The following is a 20,593-nucleotide window of genomic DNA, read 5'->3' as shown; positions in this document are numbered from 1 at the left end:
CCGGTTTTCGCGGCCAAGGTGCCAGAGGGCAAGGGCTTTGTGGATAACTCCATCGGGGGTGCGATCGTCCTGCGGTTTGATGACATCCACGCTATGTTGAACCTTCATCCGCTGCACTACACCTTCGTTCGGCTATTTTCGCTGAGTATGGAGATGCGGATCATTCGCGACAAGACCCCGGACATCGTGATAGTCGACCCCTTCTACATGCGTGCCAAGATCTTGGGCAGCGCTGGGGACCGGCAAGTCGCGAGTTCTTACCTCGAAGGCGTCATTCTGGCAAACCAAGATAAGGATAACTTCCTCGTGCCTTACTTTCCCGAGTAAGTCCTCCCCTCAACCGCCCCGTAACATATGAATTCTTAGATTTCGATCGTTTTTCTTTTAACATTCCGTGTTTTCTGCAGTGACACACATTGCACGCTCATCCTCCTAAGCCCCAAATATTCCATGGCCACGTATTTCGACCCGGACCGTCAGTCGAACGTAGACTACACAAATGTCAAGAAGGTTCTTGATGATGTTCTCCCCGGCTACGTCAAATCTGGAGGCACTTTCACCAGGCCTATTCGTAAGTACGGCAAGCACGTGTTCTCCCACAATACGACGTTCTGCTGCGTCAAGCAGCCGCCTGGCGGTCAGAAGGGTGCCTACTACGCCATCCATCACATGCGGGCGATCGTACGGGACCATCATCAACTACTGCTACCGAGTAGACTCAAAGATTGGGCCGCGAGCGTGTCGGCAATCCAGGACGCGGACATCAGACAAGAATTCCTTCGCATCCAGTCGGAGTTTGCGGAAATCATCCATCAAGATGTCCTTCGTACCTCGGGGCAGTTCTACCTCAGAAATCAACCGTCCAACAGTGACATCGACACAATCCTACAAATGCAGGCTGACAACGCCCGTTGTTTCATGACTCCCACGATAGACGGCGGCTTCATCCACGCTCCGGTCCCTTGAGTCGAGTCGAAAGCAGTGATGCTGTGTCTAGTTCTGAAACATCGATTGGCTCATGTTGTAATTAAACTTTAATGAACTTGTAGTATGTCTCTTTGGTTTCGAGAGTCCTTCAACTTAGATGTAATCGATGCTATTAATGTCTTGCTTTTCTCTTCCGATCGTTCTGTTGCATACTTATATATTGCTTATGTATTGTCTGTGAATTGGTACTAACGTTTCGTTTGGCTACTGCATAGCGATGCCGTGGTATGTCGTGTACAAGGGTAAGGTTCCCGGAGTCTACGACGACTGGGAGGAGTGTCTGAGACAGGTTCACCGATTCAGCGGTAACAGTTACAAAGGGTACGCCACTAGGGCCGAGGCCGAATCTAGATACGCCCGCTATCTAGCGGGAGAGGGGAGGGAGCGTTGGAGGAACCGGATGAAGACGAGTTTCATCGTGATGATGCTCATCGTGATGACCGCAGCTCTCTTCTATGTGATGGTAGTTTAGATGATCGATATCGACTTGTAATGTGAAGACAAACTCGCGGTCTCGAGACTTGTAATATAATGTTCTATCTTTGTTCGGTCTTTTCAATTCGGAGACTAATATGATGAATTGTATTCGGAGACTAAAATGATGAATTGTATTCAGAGACTAATCTTCTATTGTATTCGATGAATCTGTTGTTGATGTGTGCTGTCTATATTTTGTCCAATTATACATTTTGTAACCTGTGCAAAAAACAGAAAATAAAAAAAATAAAAAAACCTAATATTCATACTAATGGCGCATCACATCATAGTGCGCCATTAGTATGCCAAAGGATACTAATGGCGCATCACTAAACAGTGCACCATTAGTATGCCGAAGTTACTAATGGCGCATCCTGTTGTTGTGCGCCATTAGTATGCCAAAGCACCTGGGTATACATGGCCCCCTGGGAGGCATACTAATGGCGCACTGTTGTATATACTAATGGCGCATCTGGGGTGCGCCATTAGTATACCAGATACTAATGGCGCACCAGTGGTGCGCCATTAGTAAAATATACTAATGGCGTGCTACTAATAGCGCACCACTAATGCGCCATTAATGGCCAAATTAGGTGCGCCATTAGTAGGCCTTTTCCTAGTAGTGATGGCTGAAGCATAGGGAACATCTTTCATCTTCTCTCTATCTTCTGCAGTGGTCAGGCATTGAGTCTTACTCAACTTCACACCTTGTAACACAGGCAAGAACCCTTTCTTTGCTTGATCCATTTTGAACTTCTTCAAAACTTTGTCAAGTTATGTGCTTTGTGAAAGTCCAATTAAGCGTCTTGATCTATCTCTATAGATCTTGATGCCCAATATATAAGCAGCTTAACCGAGGTCTTTCATTGAAAAACTCTTATTCAAGTATCCCTTTATGCTATCCAGAAGTTCTATATCATTTCCAATCAACAATATGTCATCCACATATAATATCAGAAATGCTACAGAGCTCCCACTCACTTTCTTGTAAATACAGGCTTCTCCAAAAGTCTGTATAAAACCAAATGCTTTGATCACACTATCAAAACGTTTATTCCAACTCCGAGAGGCTTGCGCCAGTCCATAAATGAATCGCTGGAGCTTGTACACTTTGTTAGCTCCCTTTGGATCGACAAAACCTTCTGGTTGCATCATATACAACTCTTCTTCCAGAAATCCATTCAGGAATGCAGTTTTGACATCCATTTGCCAAATTTCATAATCATAAAATGCGGCAATTGCTAACATGATTCGGACAGACTTAAGCATCGCAACGGGTGAGAAAGTCTCATCGTAGTCAATCCCTTGAACTTGTCGAAAACCTTTTTGCAACAAGTCGAGCTTTATAGACAGTAATATTACCGTCAGCGTCAGTCTTCTTCTTGAAGATCCATTTATTCTCAATGGCTTGCCGATCATTGGCCAAGTCAACCAAAGTCCACACTTTGTTCTCATACATGGATCCCATCTCAGATTTCATGGCCTCAAGCCATTTTGCGGAATCTGGGCTCACCATCGCTTCATAGTTCGTAGGTTCATCATGGTCTAGTAACATAACCTCCAGAACAGGATTACCGTACCACTCTGGTGCGGATCTTACTCTGGTTGACCTACGAGGTTCAGTAACAACTTGATCTGTAGTTCCATGATCATCATCATTAACTTCCTCACTAATTGGTGTAGGCGTCACAGGAACCAGTTTCTGTGATGAACTACTTTCCAATAAGGTAGCAGGTACAGTTACCTCATCAAGTTCTACTTTCCTCCCACTCACTTCTTTCGAGAGAAACTCCTTCTCTAGAAAGGATCCATTCTTAGCAACGAATGTCTTGCCTTCGGATCTGTGATAGAAGGTGTACCCAACAGTCTCCTTTGGGTATCCTATGAAGACACATTTCTCCGATTTGGGTTCGAGCTTATCAGGTTGAAGCTTTTTCACATAAGCATCGCAGCCCCAAACTTTAAGAAACGTCAACTTTGGTTTCTTGCCAAACCACAGTTCATAAGGCGTCGTCTCAACGGATTTCGATGGTGCCCTATTTAACGTGAATGCAGCCGTCTCTAAAGCATAACCCCAAAATGATAGCGGTAAATCAGTAAGAGACATCATAGATCGCACCATATATAGTAAAGTACGATTACGACGTTCGGACACACCATTACGCTGTGGTGTTCCGGGTGGCGTGAGTTGCGAAACTATTCCGCATTGTTTCAAATGTAGACCAAACTCGTAACTCAAATATTCTCCTCCACGATCAGATCGTAGAAACTTTATTTTCTTGTTACGATGATTTTCAACTTCACTCTGAAATTCTTTGAACTTTTCAAATGTTTCAGACTTATGCTTCATTAAGTAGATATACCCATATCTGCTTAAATCATCTGTGAAGGTGAGCAAGTAACGATACCCGCCACGAGCCTCAACATTCATTGGACCACATAGATCAGTATGTATGATCTCCAACAAATCAGTTGCTCGCTCCATAGTTCCGGAGAACGGCGTTTTAGTCATCTTGCCCATGATGCATGGTTCGCAAGTACCAAGTGATTCATAATCAAGTGATTCCAAAAGTCCATCAGTATGGAGTTTCTTCATGCGCTTTACACCAATATGACCCAAACGGCAGTGCCACAAATAAGTTGCACTATCATTATCAACTCTGCATCTTTTGGCTTCAACATTATGAATATGTGTATTACTACTATCGAGATTCATCAAAAATAGACCACTCGTCAAGGGTGCATGACCATAAAAGATATTACTCATATAAATAGAACAACCATTATTCTCTGATTTAAATGAATAACCATCTCGCATCAAACAAGATCCAGATATAATGTTCATGCTCAACGCTGGCACCAAATAACAATTATTTAGGTCTAATACTAATCCCGAAGGTAGATGTAGAGGCAGCGTGCCGACGGCGATCACATCAACTTTGGAACCATTTCCCACGCGCATCGTCACCTCGTCCTTAGACAGTGTCCGCTTAATCTGTAGTCCCTGTTTTGAGTTGCAAATATTAGCAACAGAACCAGTATCAAATACCCAGGTGCTACTGCGAGCTCTGGTAAGGTACACATCAATAACATGTATATCACATATACCTTTGTTCACCTTGCCATCCTTCTTATCCGCCAAATACTTGGGGCAGTTCCGCTTCCAGTGACCAGTCTGTCTGCAGTAGAAGCACTCAGTCTCAGGCTTAGGTCCAGACTTGGGTTTCTTCTCTTGAGCAGCAACTTGCTTGCTGTTCTTCTTGAAGTTCCCCTTCTTCTTCCCTTTGCCCTTTTTATTGAAACTGGTGGTCTTATTGACCATCAACACTTGATGCTCCTTCTTGATTTCTACCTCCACAGCCTTTAGCATTGCGAAGAGCTTGGGAATCGTCTTATCCATCCCTTGCATGTTATAGTTCATCACAAAGCTCTTGTAGCTTGGTGGCAGTGATCGAAGAATTTTGTCAATGACGCTATCATCCGGAAGATTAACTCCCAGTTGAATCAAGTGATTGTTATACCCAGACATTCTGAGTATATGCTCACTGACAGAACTATTCTCCTCCATCTTGCAGCTGTAGAACTTATTGGAGACTTCATATCTCTCAATCCGGGCATTTGCTTGAAATATTAACTTCAACTCCTGGAACATCTCATATGCTCCATGACATTCAAAACGTCGTTGAAGTCCCGATTCTAAGCCATAAAGCATGGCACACTGAACTATCGAGTAGTCATCAGCTTTGCTTTGCCAGACGTTCTTAATGTCGTCTGTTGCATCTGCAGCAGGCCTGGCACCCAGTGGTGCTTCCAGGACGTAATTCTTCTGTGCAGCAATGAGGATAATCCTCAAGTTACGGACCCAGTCCGTGTAATTGCTACCATCATCTTTCAACTTTGCTTTCTCAAGGAACGCATTAAAATTCAACGGAACAACATCACGGGCCATCTATCTACAATCAACATAGACAAGCAAGATACTATCAGGTACTAAGTTCATGATAAATTAAGTTCAATTAATCATATTACTTAAGAAATCCCACTTAGATAGACATCCCTCTAATCATCTAAGTGATCACGTGATCCAAATCAACTAAACCGATCATCACGTGAAATGGAGTAGTTTTCAACGGTGAACATCACTATGTTGATCATATCTACTATATGATTCACGCTCGACCTTTTGGTCTCAGTGTTCCGAGGCCATATCTTCATATGCTAGGCTCGTCAAGTTTAACCTGAGTATTCTGCGTGTGCAAAACTGGCTTGTACCCGTTGTAGATGGACGTAGAGCTTATCACACCCGATCATCACGTGGTATCTGGGCACGACGAACTTTGGCAACGGTGCATACTCAAGGAGAACACTTTTATCTTGAAATTTAGTGTGAGATCATCTTATAATGCTACCGTCAATCAAAGCAAGATAAGATGCATAAAAGATAAACATCACATGCAATCAACATAAGTGATATGATATGGCCATCATCATCTCATGCTTGTGATCTCCATCTCCCAAGCACCGTCATGATCACCATCATCACCGGCGCGACACCTTGATCTCCATCGTAGCATCGTTGCCGTCTCGCCAATCTTATGCTTCTACGACTATCGCTACCGCTTAGTGATAAAGTAAAGCATTACAGGGCGATTGCATTGCATACAATAAAGCGACAACCATATGGCTCCTGCTAGTTGCCGATAACTCGGTTACAAAACATGATCATCTCATACAATAAAATTTAGCATCATGTCTTGACCATATCACATCACAACATGCCCTGCAAAAACAAGTTAGACGTCCTCTACTTTGTTGTTGCAAGTTTTACGTGGTTGCTACGGGCTTAGCAAGAACCGTTCTTACCTACGCATCAAAAACCAGAACGATAGTTTGTCAAGTAGATGTTGTTTTAACCTTCGCAAAGACCGGGCGTAGCCACACTTGGTTCAACTAAAGTTGGAGAAACTGACACCCGCCAGCCACCTATGTGCAAAGCACGTCGGTAGAACCAGTCTTGCGTAAGCGTACGCGCAATGTCGGTCAGGGCCGCTTCATCCAACAATACCGCCGAACCAAAGTATGACATGCTGGTAAGCAGTATGACTTATATCGCCCACAACTCACTTGTGTTCTACTCGTGCATATAACATCAACGCATAAAACCTGGCTCGGATGCCACTGTTGGGGAACGTAGTAATTTCAAAAAATACCGCCGAACCAGCCGAGTGTTGAGGGAGAGTTTCGTCAGCACGACGGCATGATGACGACGATGATGTTCTACCGACGCAGGGCTTCACCTAAGCACCGCTACAGTATTATCGAGGTGGACTATGGTGGAGGGGGCACCGCACACGGCTAAAAGATCAAACGATCAATTGTTGTGTCTCTAGGATGCCCCCTGCCCCCGTATATAAAGGAGCAAGGGGGGAGGTGCGGCCGGCCAGGAGGGGGCGCGCCAGGAGGAGTCCTACTCCCACCGGGAGTAGGACTCCCTCCCTTTTCCTTGTTGGATTAGGAGTGGAGGGGGAAAGAGGAGGGAGAGAGGAAGGAGGGGGGGGGGCGCCGTCCCCCTCTCCTTGTCCTATTCGGACTAGGGGGGAGGGGCGCGCGGCCCTGCCCTGGCCGCCTCTCTTCTTCTCGACAAAGGCCCACTATGGCCCATTAAGCCCCCGGGGGGTTCCGGTAACCCCTCTGTACTCCGGTAAAATCCCGATTTCACCCGGAACACTTCCGATATCCAAATAAAGGCTTCCAATATATCAATCTTCATGTCTCGACCATTTCGAGACTCCTCGTCTTGTCCGTGATTACATCTGGGACTCCGAACAACCTTCAGTACATCAAAACTCATAAACTCATAATATAACCGTCATCGAAACTTTAAGCGTGCGGACCCTACGGGTTCGAGAACTATGTAGACATGACCGAGACACGTCTCTGGTCAATAACCAATAGCGGAACCTAGATGCTCATATTGGCTCCCACATATTCTACGAAGATCTTTATCGGTCAGACCGCATAACAACATACGTTGTTCCCTTTGTCATACGTATGTTACTTGCCCGAGATTCGATCGTCGGTATCTCAATACCTAGTTCAATCTCGTTACCGGCAAGTCTCTTTACTCGTTTTGTAATACATCATCCCGCAACTAACTCATTAGTTGCAATGCTTGCAAGGCTTAAGTGATGTGCATTACCGAGAGGGCCCAGAGATACCTCTCCGACAATCGGAGTGACAAATCCTAATCTCGAAATACGCCAACCCAATAAGTACCTTCGGAGACACCTGTAGAGCATCTTTGTAATCACCCAGTTACGTTGTGACGTTTGGTAGCACACAAAGCGTTCCTCCGGTAAACGGGAGTTGCATAATCTCATAGTCATAGGAACATGTATAAGTCATGAAGAAAGCAATAGCAACATACTAAACGATCGAGTGCTAAGCTAACGGAATGGGTCAAGTCAATCACATCATTCTCCTAATGATGTGATCCCGTTAATCAAATGACAACTCATGTCAATGGCTAGGAAACATAACCATCTTTGATCAACGAGCTAGTCAAGTAGAGGCATACTAGTGACACTCTGTTTGTCTAGTTATTCACACAAGTATTATGTTTCCGGTTAATACAATTCTAGCATGAATAATAAACATTTATCATGATATAAGGAAATAAATAAGAACTTTATTATTGCCTCTAGGGCATATTTCCTTCAGGAGTCACCAGCCGCCGTCCATGGAGCCGGCGGGGTCACCTTCCCGGACGCGTCTACTTGCAGCTCCGACTTCATAGAGGAGTCGGCCGTGGCGTACTTGTCCGCTATGACTAGTAGCTCGTCTAGCGTAGTCGGCTCGTCGCAGAGGAGCTTGTGCTTGAGAAGAGTGCCTTCTCTAGACCCGGCGGTGAAGTATTCTATGGCTTACACCTCATGCACCCCTTCACAGGAGTTGCCCAGCGCGTCAGATAGTCGTGGGTGGACTCAGTCGGGCCTTGGACGCACAGAGAGAGCTGGTGGGGCTTGGGTGGCCGCTTGTAGGTGTTGGTGAAGTTGCAGATGAAGACATCGGCGAAGTCCAGCCAACTGTTGATGCTGTAAGTCTTGAGGCTATTCAGCCATGTCCGGGCCATGCCCTGGAGCATGAGCGGAACATACTTCATGGCAACGCGCTTTTTGCCGTTTGCTATGTTGACGGCTGTGGAGTAGTCGACCAGCCAGTCCTCCAGCTTCACAGAGCTGTTGTAGTTGGGAGTGTCTCGAGGGAGCGAGAACCCTTTGGGGAAGGGCTCGTCGCGAATGCGGGGGCCGAAACAGGACGGGCCGATGGCAACTTCTTCTTCTACCGCCATGGACCAAGCAAGCCGCTCTATCCGGTGGCGGGTGTCGTTCTCTCCGACTCCTTCACGGGGGCCTAGCCGGACTCCGAGAGTCGGATGCTCAAAAGGCGGCGGGGAGTCTCGCCTCTCCCTGCAAGGAGGAGGCGGACGATCGTCCCGTCATTCCACTGCTCGCGGGTGGCTGTCTTGGTCGCGCTCAATCATGATGCGTGTGCGGCTGCAGCTAGCAGCCGGCTCTTGGTCTCGTCGATCGCGGGCGCCGCCTGTTGGCATACGGGAGGTTGCCCCATGCTCACGGCAAGGAGGATGATTCTCGGCTTTCACGCCGGGTTCCAACACGCGGCGGCGAGCCTCCTGCTGCATGGCTGCCGCGTCGAGGAGCTGCTGGACGCGCGCCGTCATGCAGTGCTGCTCGTCACCCTCCAGGTGGTCCAGCTCATCTGCCGCCACCTGGGCAGCGCGCAAGTTCTCCAATGAGGTGGCGTAGACCGGGCGTTCGGCTCCCAGCATGCTGGCGATGGCTGCACCGCGCTACCGGACCGTGCCCACCCGGCTAGGCTCGCCAGCAGCCGGCGTGCCACAGACGGCGCGGTCGATCTCGCGCTGGTAGGCTTCGGTGAGGCGTCTCATGGCTGCCAGCTTGTTGGCGCTGTCTAGGAGTGCGACGCGGAATGTTTCCAGCGCCACGCCGTCGGCGCCAGGCGCTATGGGAGCGGACCCCCGCATTGCCGCTTGCAGCGGGTCCTGGCCGGCCCCGTCAAAGCCTCCATCGTGGCTGATGACCAACACCTCTGTGACGGTGCTGGCACTGGCGCCGCTGTCCGCAGGAGGGAGCGGGTCGTCGATGATCACCACGTTGCCAGGGAAGGCATCAGTGGGTGCTCCGTCGGCGTCGATGAGCATGTCGACGGGCGGGTCGGTGGAGCCGACGGACTCCAAATCGAGGCAGGCTCATTGGCGATGTGGAGCTTGCCAAGGAGGCCGACGAGTCAGCTCTCGGAGTTGGCTACTCCTGCGTCGGGCGCATGCTCATCAGAGAGGCGGATCCCGCCGATGAGATCAGCGAGGCAGCTTGGGCGCAAACGGCTTCTGCGCCGCGCAGCGCGTCGACGCAAACGCCATCAGGCATGCCGGGCTGGCTGCGTTCGCCAGGGAGGAAGAGGGTTCCCGTCCAGAACATGTTTCCGGACGACGGTGCACCCGGCCCCACGCTGCACGCCAAATGTCGGGGATATCTAGCGACACATCTAGTGTTGATGGAGACAAGAGTACATCGCCGGCTCTAGAAGCGGGAGTCGGCGAGACCGCATACGCCTATGAATCTTACCCAGGTTCGGGGCTCTCCGTGGAGATAACATCCCTAGTCCTGCTCTGCGGGGTCTTCGCATGATGACTATCGTCAATAGAGTGGCTACAAGAGTGCTCCTTGAGCTGTTTGGCTAGAGGAAGAAGAAGGGCAAGGCTAGCTCCTCTACTTCTCTCTACGTGGGTGTACGCTGGCTAGGGTTCAGAACCCCTTGCATGGGGAAGCCTAGGGGGTTTATATAGGCCTACCCCCAGGGGTACAATGGTAATCCGGCAGGGTGTGGGACCCAGCCGTCAGTGTCTTTGGGCGCCGGCTTCTCCGCCCGCCGCTGGGGCCCGCCGCTTGGTGGGTCCCGCCGGCGGCCGTGATCTCTGCCGACAGGCCCGCCGCCTGCGGTCCATGTTGATTGCTTTATACTGTAGCCGTGCTCCTGATGAGGGAGGCTTTGTGGGGGGGGGGCATGGCTACAGTCCCGCCGCCTGGCGGGCGCTCATTATAGCCACACCCCGTCTCATCTGGTTAATGGCGCGCAGACTCCGAGGGGTTGGAGGGCCGTTTGATAGGAGTCGGCCCACCTTCGTTGCCGCCTGCTTGGGGTTCGCCGCCTTCTGGTGGCTCGCGGACAGGTAGGGCCCGCCGCCTACGGGCCGTACCGACCGCCCATCGTGGGAGCATGGCTCCCTCTGACGTAGATGATGTCATGGGTTGCATGGCAACAGTGCCGCGCCGAGCGAGGGGTGTCCGCTTGGTACACCCACACTGCGGCCACGTTCCGCCTTGGATTCGAGTGTGGCAGGTCGCACTGTAGCCACGCCCCGTCTTGCCGTGGTTAATAGGTGCAAACTTTGAGGGGACGAGTGAAGGAAATATGCCCTAGAGGCAATAATAAAGTTGTTATTTATATTTCCTTATATGATGATAAATGTTTATTATTCATTCTAGAATTGTATTAACCGGAAACTTAGTACATGTGTGAATACATATAGAAAACAGAGTGTCCCTAGTATGCCTCTACTTGACTTGCTCGTTAATCAAAGATGGTTATGTTTCTTGACCATAGACATGTGTTGTCATTTTATGAACGGGATCACATCATTAGAGCTCTAATGATGTGATGGACAAGACCCAACCGTTAGCTTAGCATAATGATCGTTTAGTTTTATTGCTATTGCTTTCATCATGACTTATACATGTTCCTCTGACTATGAGATTATGCAACTCCCGAATACCGGAGGAACACCTTGTGTGCTATCAAACGTCACAACATAACTGGGTGATTATAAAGATGCTCTACAGATGTCTCCGAAGGTGTTTGTTGGGTTGGCATAGATCGAGATAAGGATTTGTCACTCCGTGTATCAGAGAGGTATCTCTGGGCCCTCTCGGTAATACACATCACTATAAGCCTTGCAAGCAATGTGACTAATGAGTTAGTTGCAGGATGATGCATTACGGAACGAGTAAAGAGACTTGCGGGTAATGAGATTGAACTAGGTATGATGATACCGACGATCGAATCTCGGACAAGTAACATACCGATGACAAAGGGAATAACATATGTTGTTATGCGGTTTGACCGATATAGATCTTCGTAGAATATGTAGGAGCCAATATGAGCATCCAGGTTCCGCTATTGGTTATTGACCGGAGATGTGTCTTGGTCATGTCTACATAGTTCTCGAACCCATAGGGTCCGCACGCTTAATGTTCGATGACGATTTGTATTATGAGTTATGTGATTTGATGACCAAAGTTTGTTTGGAGTCCCAGATGAGATCACGGACATGACGAGGAGTCTCGAAATGGTCGAGAGGTAAAGATTCGTATATTGGAAGGTTGCATTCGGACATCGGAATGGTTCCGAGTGATTCGGGTATTTTTCCAGAGTACCGGGAGGTTACCGGAACCCCCCGGGGAAAGATATGGGCCTTATGGGCCATACGAGGGTGGCTAACCAGCCCACAAGGGGCTGGTGCGCCCCCTACAAGGGAGGAGGCCGAATTGGACTTGGGAAGGGGGCGCCACCCCCCTTTCCTTCTCCTACTCCCTCTCCCTCCCCTTTTCCCCCTTCGGTAGAAGGAAAAAAGGGTGGGGCCGAATCCAACTAGGACTGGAGTCCTAGTAGGACTCCCCTCTCCATGGCGCGCCCCTTGTTGGCTGGCCTCCTCCTCCCCTCCTTTATATACGGGGGCAGGGGGCACCCCAAAGGCACAACATCAATTGTTCCTAGCCGTGTGCAGTGCCCCCTCCACAGTTACACACGTCAGTCATATCGTCGTAGTGCTTTGGCGAAGCCCTGCGCCGGTAACTTCATGATCACCGCCGCCATGCCGTCGTGCTGACGGAACTCTCCCTCGGCCTCAACTGGATCATGAGTACGAGGGACGTCATCGAGCTGAACGTGTGTTGAACACGGAGGTGCCGTACGTTCGATGCTAGGATCGGTCGAATCGTGAAGACGTACGACTACATCAACCACGTTGATAAACGCTTCCGCTTTCGGTCTACGAGGGTACATGGACACACTCTCCCCGCTTGTTGCTATGCTTCACCTAGATATATCTTGCGTGATCGTAAGAATTTTTTTGAAATACTACGTTCCCCAACAGTGGCATCCGAGCCAGGTTTATGCGTAGATGTTATATGCACGAGTAGAACACAAAGAGTTGTGGGCCATAGTAGTCATACTGCTTACCAGCATGTCATACTTTGATTCAGCGGTATTGTTGGATGAAGCGGCCCAGACCGACATTACATGACCGCGTTCATGAGACTGGTTCTACCGCCGTGCTTCGCACACATGTGGCTAGTGGGTGTCTATTTCTCCAACTTTAGTTGAATCGAGTGTGACTACACCCGGTCCTTGTTGAAGGTTAAAACAACACACTTGACGAAAAATCGTTGTGGTTTCGATGCGTAGGTAAGAACAGTTCTTGCTAGAATCCCGTTGCAGCCACGTAAAACTTGCAACAACAAAGTAGAGGACGTCTAACTTGTTTTTGCAGGGCATGTTGTGATGTGATATGGTCAAGACGTGATGAGATATAAATTGTTGTATGAGATGATCATGTTTTGTTAAAGTTATCGGCAACTGGCAGGAGCCTTATGGTTGTCTCTTTATTGCATATGATGCAAGCGCCATATAATTGCTTTACTTTATCGCTATGCGATAGCAATAGTTGCAAAAGCAATAGTTGGCGAGACGATCATGTGACGACACGTTGATAAAGATCAAGATGATGGAGATCATGGTGTCATGCCGGTGACAATGAAGATCATGACGGTACTTTGGAGATGGAGATTAAAGGCACAAGATGATGATGGCCATATCATGTCACATATATTGATTGCATGTGATGTTTATCTTTTATGCGTCTTATTTTGCTTAGTATGACGTTAGCATTATGAGATGATCCCTTACTAAAATTTCAAGGTATAAGTATTCTCCCTGAGTATGCACCGTTGCGACAGTTCTTCGTGCTGAGACACCACGTGATGATCGGGTGTGATAAGCACTACGTTCACATACAACGGGTGCAAGCCAATTTTGCACATGCAGAATACTCGGGTTAAACTTGACGAGCCTAGCATATGCAGATATGGCCTCGGAACACTGAGAACGAAAGGTCGAACGTGAATCATATAGTAGATATGATCAACATAGTGATGTTCACCATTGAAAGCTACTCTATCTCATGTGATGATCGGACATGGTTTAGTTGACATGGATCACGTGATCATTTAGATGACTAGAGGGATGTCTATCTAAGTGGGAGTTCTTAAGTAATATGATTAATTGAACTTAAATTTATCATGAACTTAGTCCTGATTGTATTTGCATATCTATGTTGTAGATCAATTGCTCGCATATAGCTTCCCCGTTTTATTTATGATATGTTCCTAGAGAAAACTAAGTTGAAGGTTGATAGTAGCAATGATGCGGACTAGGTCCGTGATCTGAGGATTATCCTCATTGCTGCAAAGAAGAATTATGTCCTTGATGTACCGCTAGGTGACAGAACTATTGCAGGAGCAAATGCAAACGTTATTAACGTTTTGACAAGCTCGGTATGATGACTACTTGATAGTTTAGTGCACCATGCTTTACGGCTTAGAACCGGGACTTCAAAAATGTTTTGGAACACCATGGAGCATATGAGATGTTCCAAGAGTCGAAATTGGTATTTCAAACTCATGCCCGAGTCGAGAGGTATGAGACCTTTGACAAGTATTTTTTGCCTACAAGATGGAGGAGAATAACTCAACCAGTGAGCATGTGCTCAGAATGTCTGAGTACTGCAATCTATTGAATCAAGTGGGAGTTAATTTTCCAGATAAGATAGTAATTGACAAAGTTCTCTAGTCACTATCACCAAGTTACTCGAACTTCGTGATGAACTATAATATGCAAGGGATGACGAAAACGATTCCCCGAGCTCTTCGCCATGCTGAAATCGGCAAAGGTAAAAATCAAGAAAAGCATCAAGTGTTGATGGTTGACAAGACCACTAGTTTCAAAAAAAGGGCAAGGGAAAGAAAGGGAACTTCAAGAAGAATGACAAGCTAGTTGCCACTCGCATGAAGAAGCCCAAAGCTAGACCCAAGCCTGAAACTGAGTGCTTCTACTTCAAAGGAAATGGTCACCAGAAGCGGGATTACCCCAAATACTTAGCGGATAAGAAGGATGGCAAAGTGAACAAAAGTATATATTATATACATGTTATTGATGTGTACTTTACTAGTATTCATAGTAGCCCCTGGGTATTTGATACTGGTTCAGTTGCTATGATTAGTAACTTGAAACAGGAGTTACAAAATGAACAGAGACTAGTTGAGGGCAAGGTGGTGATGTGTGTTGGAAGTGATTCCAAGGTTGATAAGATCACCATCGCACACTCCCTTTACCTTCGAGATTAGTGTTGAACCTAAAATAAATGTTATTTGGTGTTTGCATTGAGCATTAATATGATTAGATCATGTTTACTGCAATACAGTTATTCATTTAAGTGAGAGAATAATTGTTGTTCTATTTATATGAATAAAACCTTCTATGGTCATACACCCAATGTACATGGTTTATTGAATCTCGATCATAGTGATACACATATTCATAATGTTGATGCCAAAAGATGCAAAGTTGATAATGATAGTGCAACTTGTTTGTGGCACTGCCGTTTAGGTCATATTGGTGTAAAGCGCGTGAAGAAACTCCATGCTGATGGGCTTTTGGAATCACTTTATTATGAATCACTTGATGCTTGCGAACCATGCCTCTTGGGCAAGATGACTAAGACTCCGTTCTCCGGAACAATGGAGCGAGCCACTGACTTGTTGGAAATAATACATACCGATGTATGCGGTCTGATGATTATTGAGGCTCACGGCGGGTATCATTATTTTCTGACCTTCACAGATGATTTGAGCAGATATGGGTATATCTACTTGATGAAACATAAGTCTGAAACATTTGAAAAAGTTCAAAGAATTTCAGAGTGAAGTTGAAAATCATCGTAACAAGAAAATAAAATTTCTACGATCTGATCGTGGAGGTGAATATTTGAGTTATGAGTTTGGTCTTTGTTTGAAACAATGCGGAATAGTTTCGCAAGTCACGCCACCTGGAACACCACAGCATAATGGTGTGTCCGAACGTCGTAACCGCACCTTATTAGATATTGTGCGATCTATGATGTCTCTTACCGATTTACCACTATCATTTTGGGTTATACATTAGAGACAACTGCATTCACGTTAAATAGGACACCGTCTAAAAATCCGTTTGAGACGACACTGTACGAACTATGGTTTAGCAAGAAACATAAGTTGTCGTTTCTTAAAGTTTGGGGTTGCGAAGCTTATGTGAAAAAGTTTCAGCCTGATAAGCTCAAACCCAAATCGGAGAAGTGCGTCTTCATAGGATACCCAAAAGAAACTGTTGGGTACACCTTCTATCACAGATCCAAAGGCAAGATCTTTGTTGCTAAGAGTGGATCCTTTCTAGAGAAGGAGTTTCTCTCGAAAAAAGTGAGTGGGAGGAAAGTAGAACTTGATGAGGTAATTGTACCTCACTAGTAGAAAACGGAGCTTTATTACCGGTTCGTAAGGGCCTTTAGTGCCGGTTCTGCAACCGGCACTAAAGGGTGGAGACTAAAGCCCCAACCCTTTAGTACCGGTTCGGCACGAACCGCCACTAAAGGCCCACCACGTGGCGTGAGCTCGCGCCGTGGTATGGGGGACCTTTAGTACCGGTTGGTAACACCAACCGGTACTAAAGGTTTTTTTTTGAATTTTCTTTTGAAAATTTTGGAAAAAAATTTGATTTTTTTTATTTTCAATTTTCTGAATTATTTGATGGTTTAGTCTCTAATCACCCCTCTTAACTGCTCAAGTGTGGATCACTCATTCCAAATCGTCTAACTTCCCGGCCGGTCACCCACCCTCTCACTACCCCAGCCTGAGCACGCTTAACTTTGGAGTTCTATCCCCCCTACTTTCCAAGTCTGCAATTGTTGTTTCCTGACAAATGCAAGCTGTCAATCCTATTAACCCTCAGGAGTTTAACTTGAGCATTAGGTCACACGTTTCACCGTTTGAGTTTGAAACTATTATTCTAAAAACAGTAATTATTTAGTAACACTAATATTTCTTGAATAAGTAGTTTGACCATAGTTTGACCACATTTGACCAAAATTCAAAAAATTAAAATAATTATTTAGTAAAACTAATATTCTTGAATAATTATTTAGTAACACTAATATTTCTTGAATAAGTAGTTTGACCACAGTTTGACCAAAATTCAAAAAAACTGAAATTTGAGCATATCTTTTTTTCCTTTTAGAATTAGAGGATTTTAAAAAATTGCAAACAGGCCGTAGGCGGTCAAAATCGGATGCGGATTTTCGTGCTGAACATTTTGATATATTATACTTTTTTTCCGACATCGTATGCAAAAGTTATAGCCGGTTTACTTTTTCATAACACTTTTTTGCAAAACATGTCCAAATTTAAGTGTTTTTTTTTATTTTCCTAACCAGTAGATGTAGTAATATAACTACATCTCGAAGAATTTTTTTTTTGAATTTTTTTCATTTTGAGAATTGCCATATAGTCCCGGTTTGTGTCTCCAACCGGGACTATAGGTCAGACCCCTTTAGTCCCTGTTCGTGGCACGAACCGGTACTAAAGGTTAGCCCTTTAGTACCGGTTTGTGCCACGAACCGGGACTAAAGGGGCTCGTGGGGCCCCGGTCTGACGCCAGCCTGCCACCACCCCTTTAGTACCGGTTTGTGGCACGAACCGGTACTAAAGGTTCAACACGAACCGACATTAATGCATAGCCGTTCGAACCAGGACTAATGGTACCATTAGTACCGGGCCAAAATTGAACCGAGAGTAATGTGTCTCACATTAGGTCCTTTTTCTACAAGTGCCTTCTCCCGAATTGGAAAGTAGTTCATCACAAATATCAGTTCCAGTGATTCCTACACCAATTAGTGAGGAAGCTAATGATGATGATCATAAAACTTACAGATCAAGTTACTACCGAACCTCGTAGGTCGACCAGAGTACGTTCCACACCAGAGTGGTACGGTAATCCTGTTCTGGAAGTCATGTTACTAGAACATGACGAACCTGCGAACTATGAGGAAGCGATGATGAGCCCAGATTCCGCGAAATGGCTTGAGGCCATGAAATCTGAGATGGGATCCATGTATGAGAACAAAGTATGGACTTTGATTGACTTGCCCGATGATCGGCGAGCCATTGAGAATAAAGGATCTTCAAGAGGAAGATGGACGCTGATAGTAGTGTTACTATATACAAAGCTCGAATTGTCGCAAAAATGTTTTCCACAAGTTCAAGGTGTTGACTACGATAAGATTTTCTCACTCGTTGTGATGCTTAAGTCTGTCCGAATCATGTTAGCAATGGCCACATTTTATGAAATCTGGCAAATGGATATCAAAACTGCATTGCTTAATGGATTTATTAAAGAAGAGTTGTATATGATACAACCAGAAGGTTTTGTCAATCCTAAAGGTGCTAACAAAATGTGCAAGCTCCAGCGATCCATCTATGGACTGGTGCAAGCATCTCGGAGTTGGAATATACGTTTTGATAAGTTGATCAAAGCATATAGTTTTATACAGACTTGCGGTGAATCCTGTATTTACAAGAAAGTGAGTGGGAGCACTACAACCTTTCTGATAAGTATATGTGAATGACATATTGTTGATTGGAAATGATGTAGAATTTTCTGGAAAGCATAAAAGGAGTGTTTGAAAGGAGTTTTTCAAAGAAAGACCTCGGTGAAGCTGCTTACATATTGGGCATCTTGATCTATAGAGATAGATCAAGACGCTTGATAAGATTTTTCAATGAGTACATACCTTGACAATATTTTTGAAGTAGTTCAAAATGGAATAAGTCAAAGAAGGAGTTCTTGCCTGTATTGCAAGGTGTAAAAGTTGAGTAAGATCAAAACACGACCAAAACAGAAAATAGAAAGAGAATGAAAGTCATTCCCTATGCCTCAGCCATAGGTTCTATAAAGTATGCTATGCTGTGCACCAAACCTATTGTGTACCTTGCCATGAGTTTGGCAAGGGGTACGACATTGATCCAGGAGTGGATCACTTGACAGCGGTCAAAATTATCCTTAGAAGACTAAGGAGACATTTCTCGGTTATGGAGGTGATAAAGAGTTCGTCGTAAAGAGATACGCCGATGCAAGCCTTTACACCGATCCAGATGACTCTGAGTCTCAATCTGGATACATATTGAAAGTGGGAGCAATTAGCTAGAGTAGCTCCATGCAGAGCATTGTAGACATAGAAAATTTGCAAAATACATACGGCTCTGAATGTGACAGACCCATTGACTAAGCTTCTCTCACAAGCAAAACATGATCACACCTTAGTACTCTTTGGGTGTTAATCACAGTGATGTGAACTACTCCCTCCGTCCCATAATATAAGAGTGTTTTTGACACTACACTAGTGTAAAAAACGCTCTTATATTATGGGACGGAGGGAGTAGATTATTGACTCTAGTAAAACCCTTTGGGTATTAGTCACATGGCGATGTGAACTATTGGTGTTTAATCACATAGCGATGTGAACTAGATTATTGACTCTATTAAAACCCTTTGGGTATTAGTCACATGGTGATGTGAACTAATCACAAGGTGATGTGAACTATTGGTGTTAAATCACATGGCGATGTGAACTAGATTATTGACTCTAGTGCAAGTGGGAGACTGAAGGAAATATGCCCTAGAGGCAATAATAAAGTTGTTATTTATATTTCCTTATATCATGATAAATGTTTATTATTCATGCTAGAATTGTATTAACCGGAAAATTAGTACATGTGTGAATACATAGACAAAACAGAGTGTCCCTAGTATGCATCTACTTGACTAGCTCGTTAATCAAAGATGGTTATGTTTCCTGACCATAGACATGTGTTGTCATTTGATGAACGGGATCACATCATTAGAGAATGATGTGATGGACAAGACCCAACCGTTAGCTTAGCATAATGATCGTTTAGTTTTATTGCTATTGCTTTCATCATGACTTATACATGTTCCTCTGACTATGAGATTATGCAACTCCCGAATACCGGAGGAACACCTTGTGTGCTATCAAACGTCACAACGTAACTGAGTGATTATAAAGATGCTCTACAGATGTCTCCGAAGGTGTTTTTTGGGTTGGCATAGATCGAGATTAGGATTTGTCACTCCGTGTATCGGAGAGGTATCTCTGGGCCCTCTCGGTAATGCACATCACTATAAGCCTTGCAAGCAATCTTATATTCATTAATTGGAGGCACCTTTGAAGCCTTTTCATTAATCCACATCATCAAAATTAATTACACCGTTGGATTGTGGAAATAACGTCTAAGATTAAAGGAAACTTACGTAACACAGATGGCCCCATCCAAAAAATACATCTGACACGTTCAACGTTGGTGAAATAAAACAAAAAAGCCACGTTTTCATAAAAAGAGATAGCCTTACATCTGACATGTTCAATATTAATTGGCGAAAGAAAACAAAAAAAACAACCATGGTTCCATAAAGAGATATCCTCCACCCGTAAAAGTTGGGCACTGAAAAAGAAAAAAGGGAGAAAATCGCATCTGACACATTATACTTCGATGGAACAAAACTACGAAAGTGGTGTCCACGTCTCCAAAAAAAGGATAATCTCCTTCAATAAAAATCGAGCGTTGAAAAAAAACAGATCTGAAGATAGCATCCTTCCATAAAAGTTGGGTGCTAAAATAGAAACAAAAAAAGATCACATCAGACACGTTATACTTAAAAAAAGCCACGGTTCCAAAAAAAATAGATGGACAAGATAAGTTCCACACGTGTCGGTGTTTAGGGGGTGCCCACACATTTTGTGTGGTGTATAAGAGGAACAACCCACACACCCACGTGTGGGCAAAAAGAGTAATGCCCACACACCTTT

This window comes from Aegilops tauschii, chromosome 7 (assembly GCF_002575655.3).
Source record: "Aegilops tauschii subsp. strangulata cultivar AL8/78 chromosome 7, Aet v6.0, whole genome shotgun sequence".
Classification (NCBI taxonomy): Eukaryota; Viridiplantae; Streptophyta; class Magnoliopsida; order Poales; family Poaceae; genus Aegilops; species Aegilops tauschii.
This window is presented reverse-complemented; position numbering follows the sequence as displayed.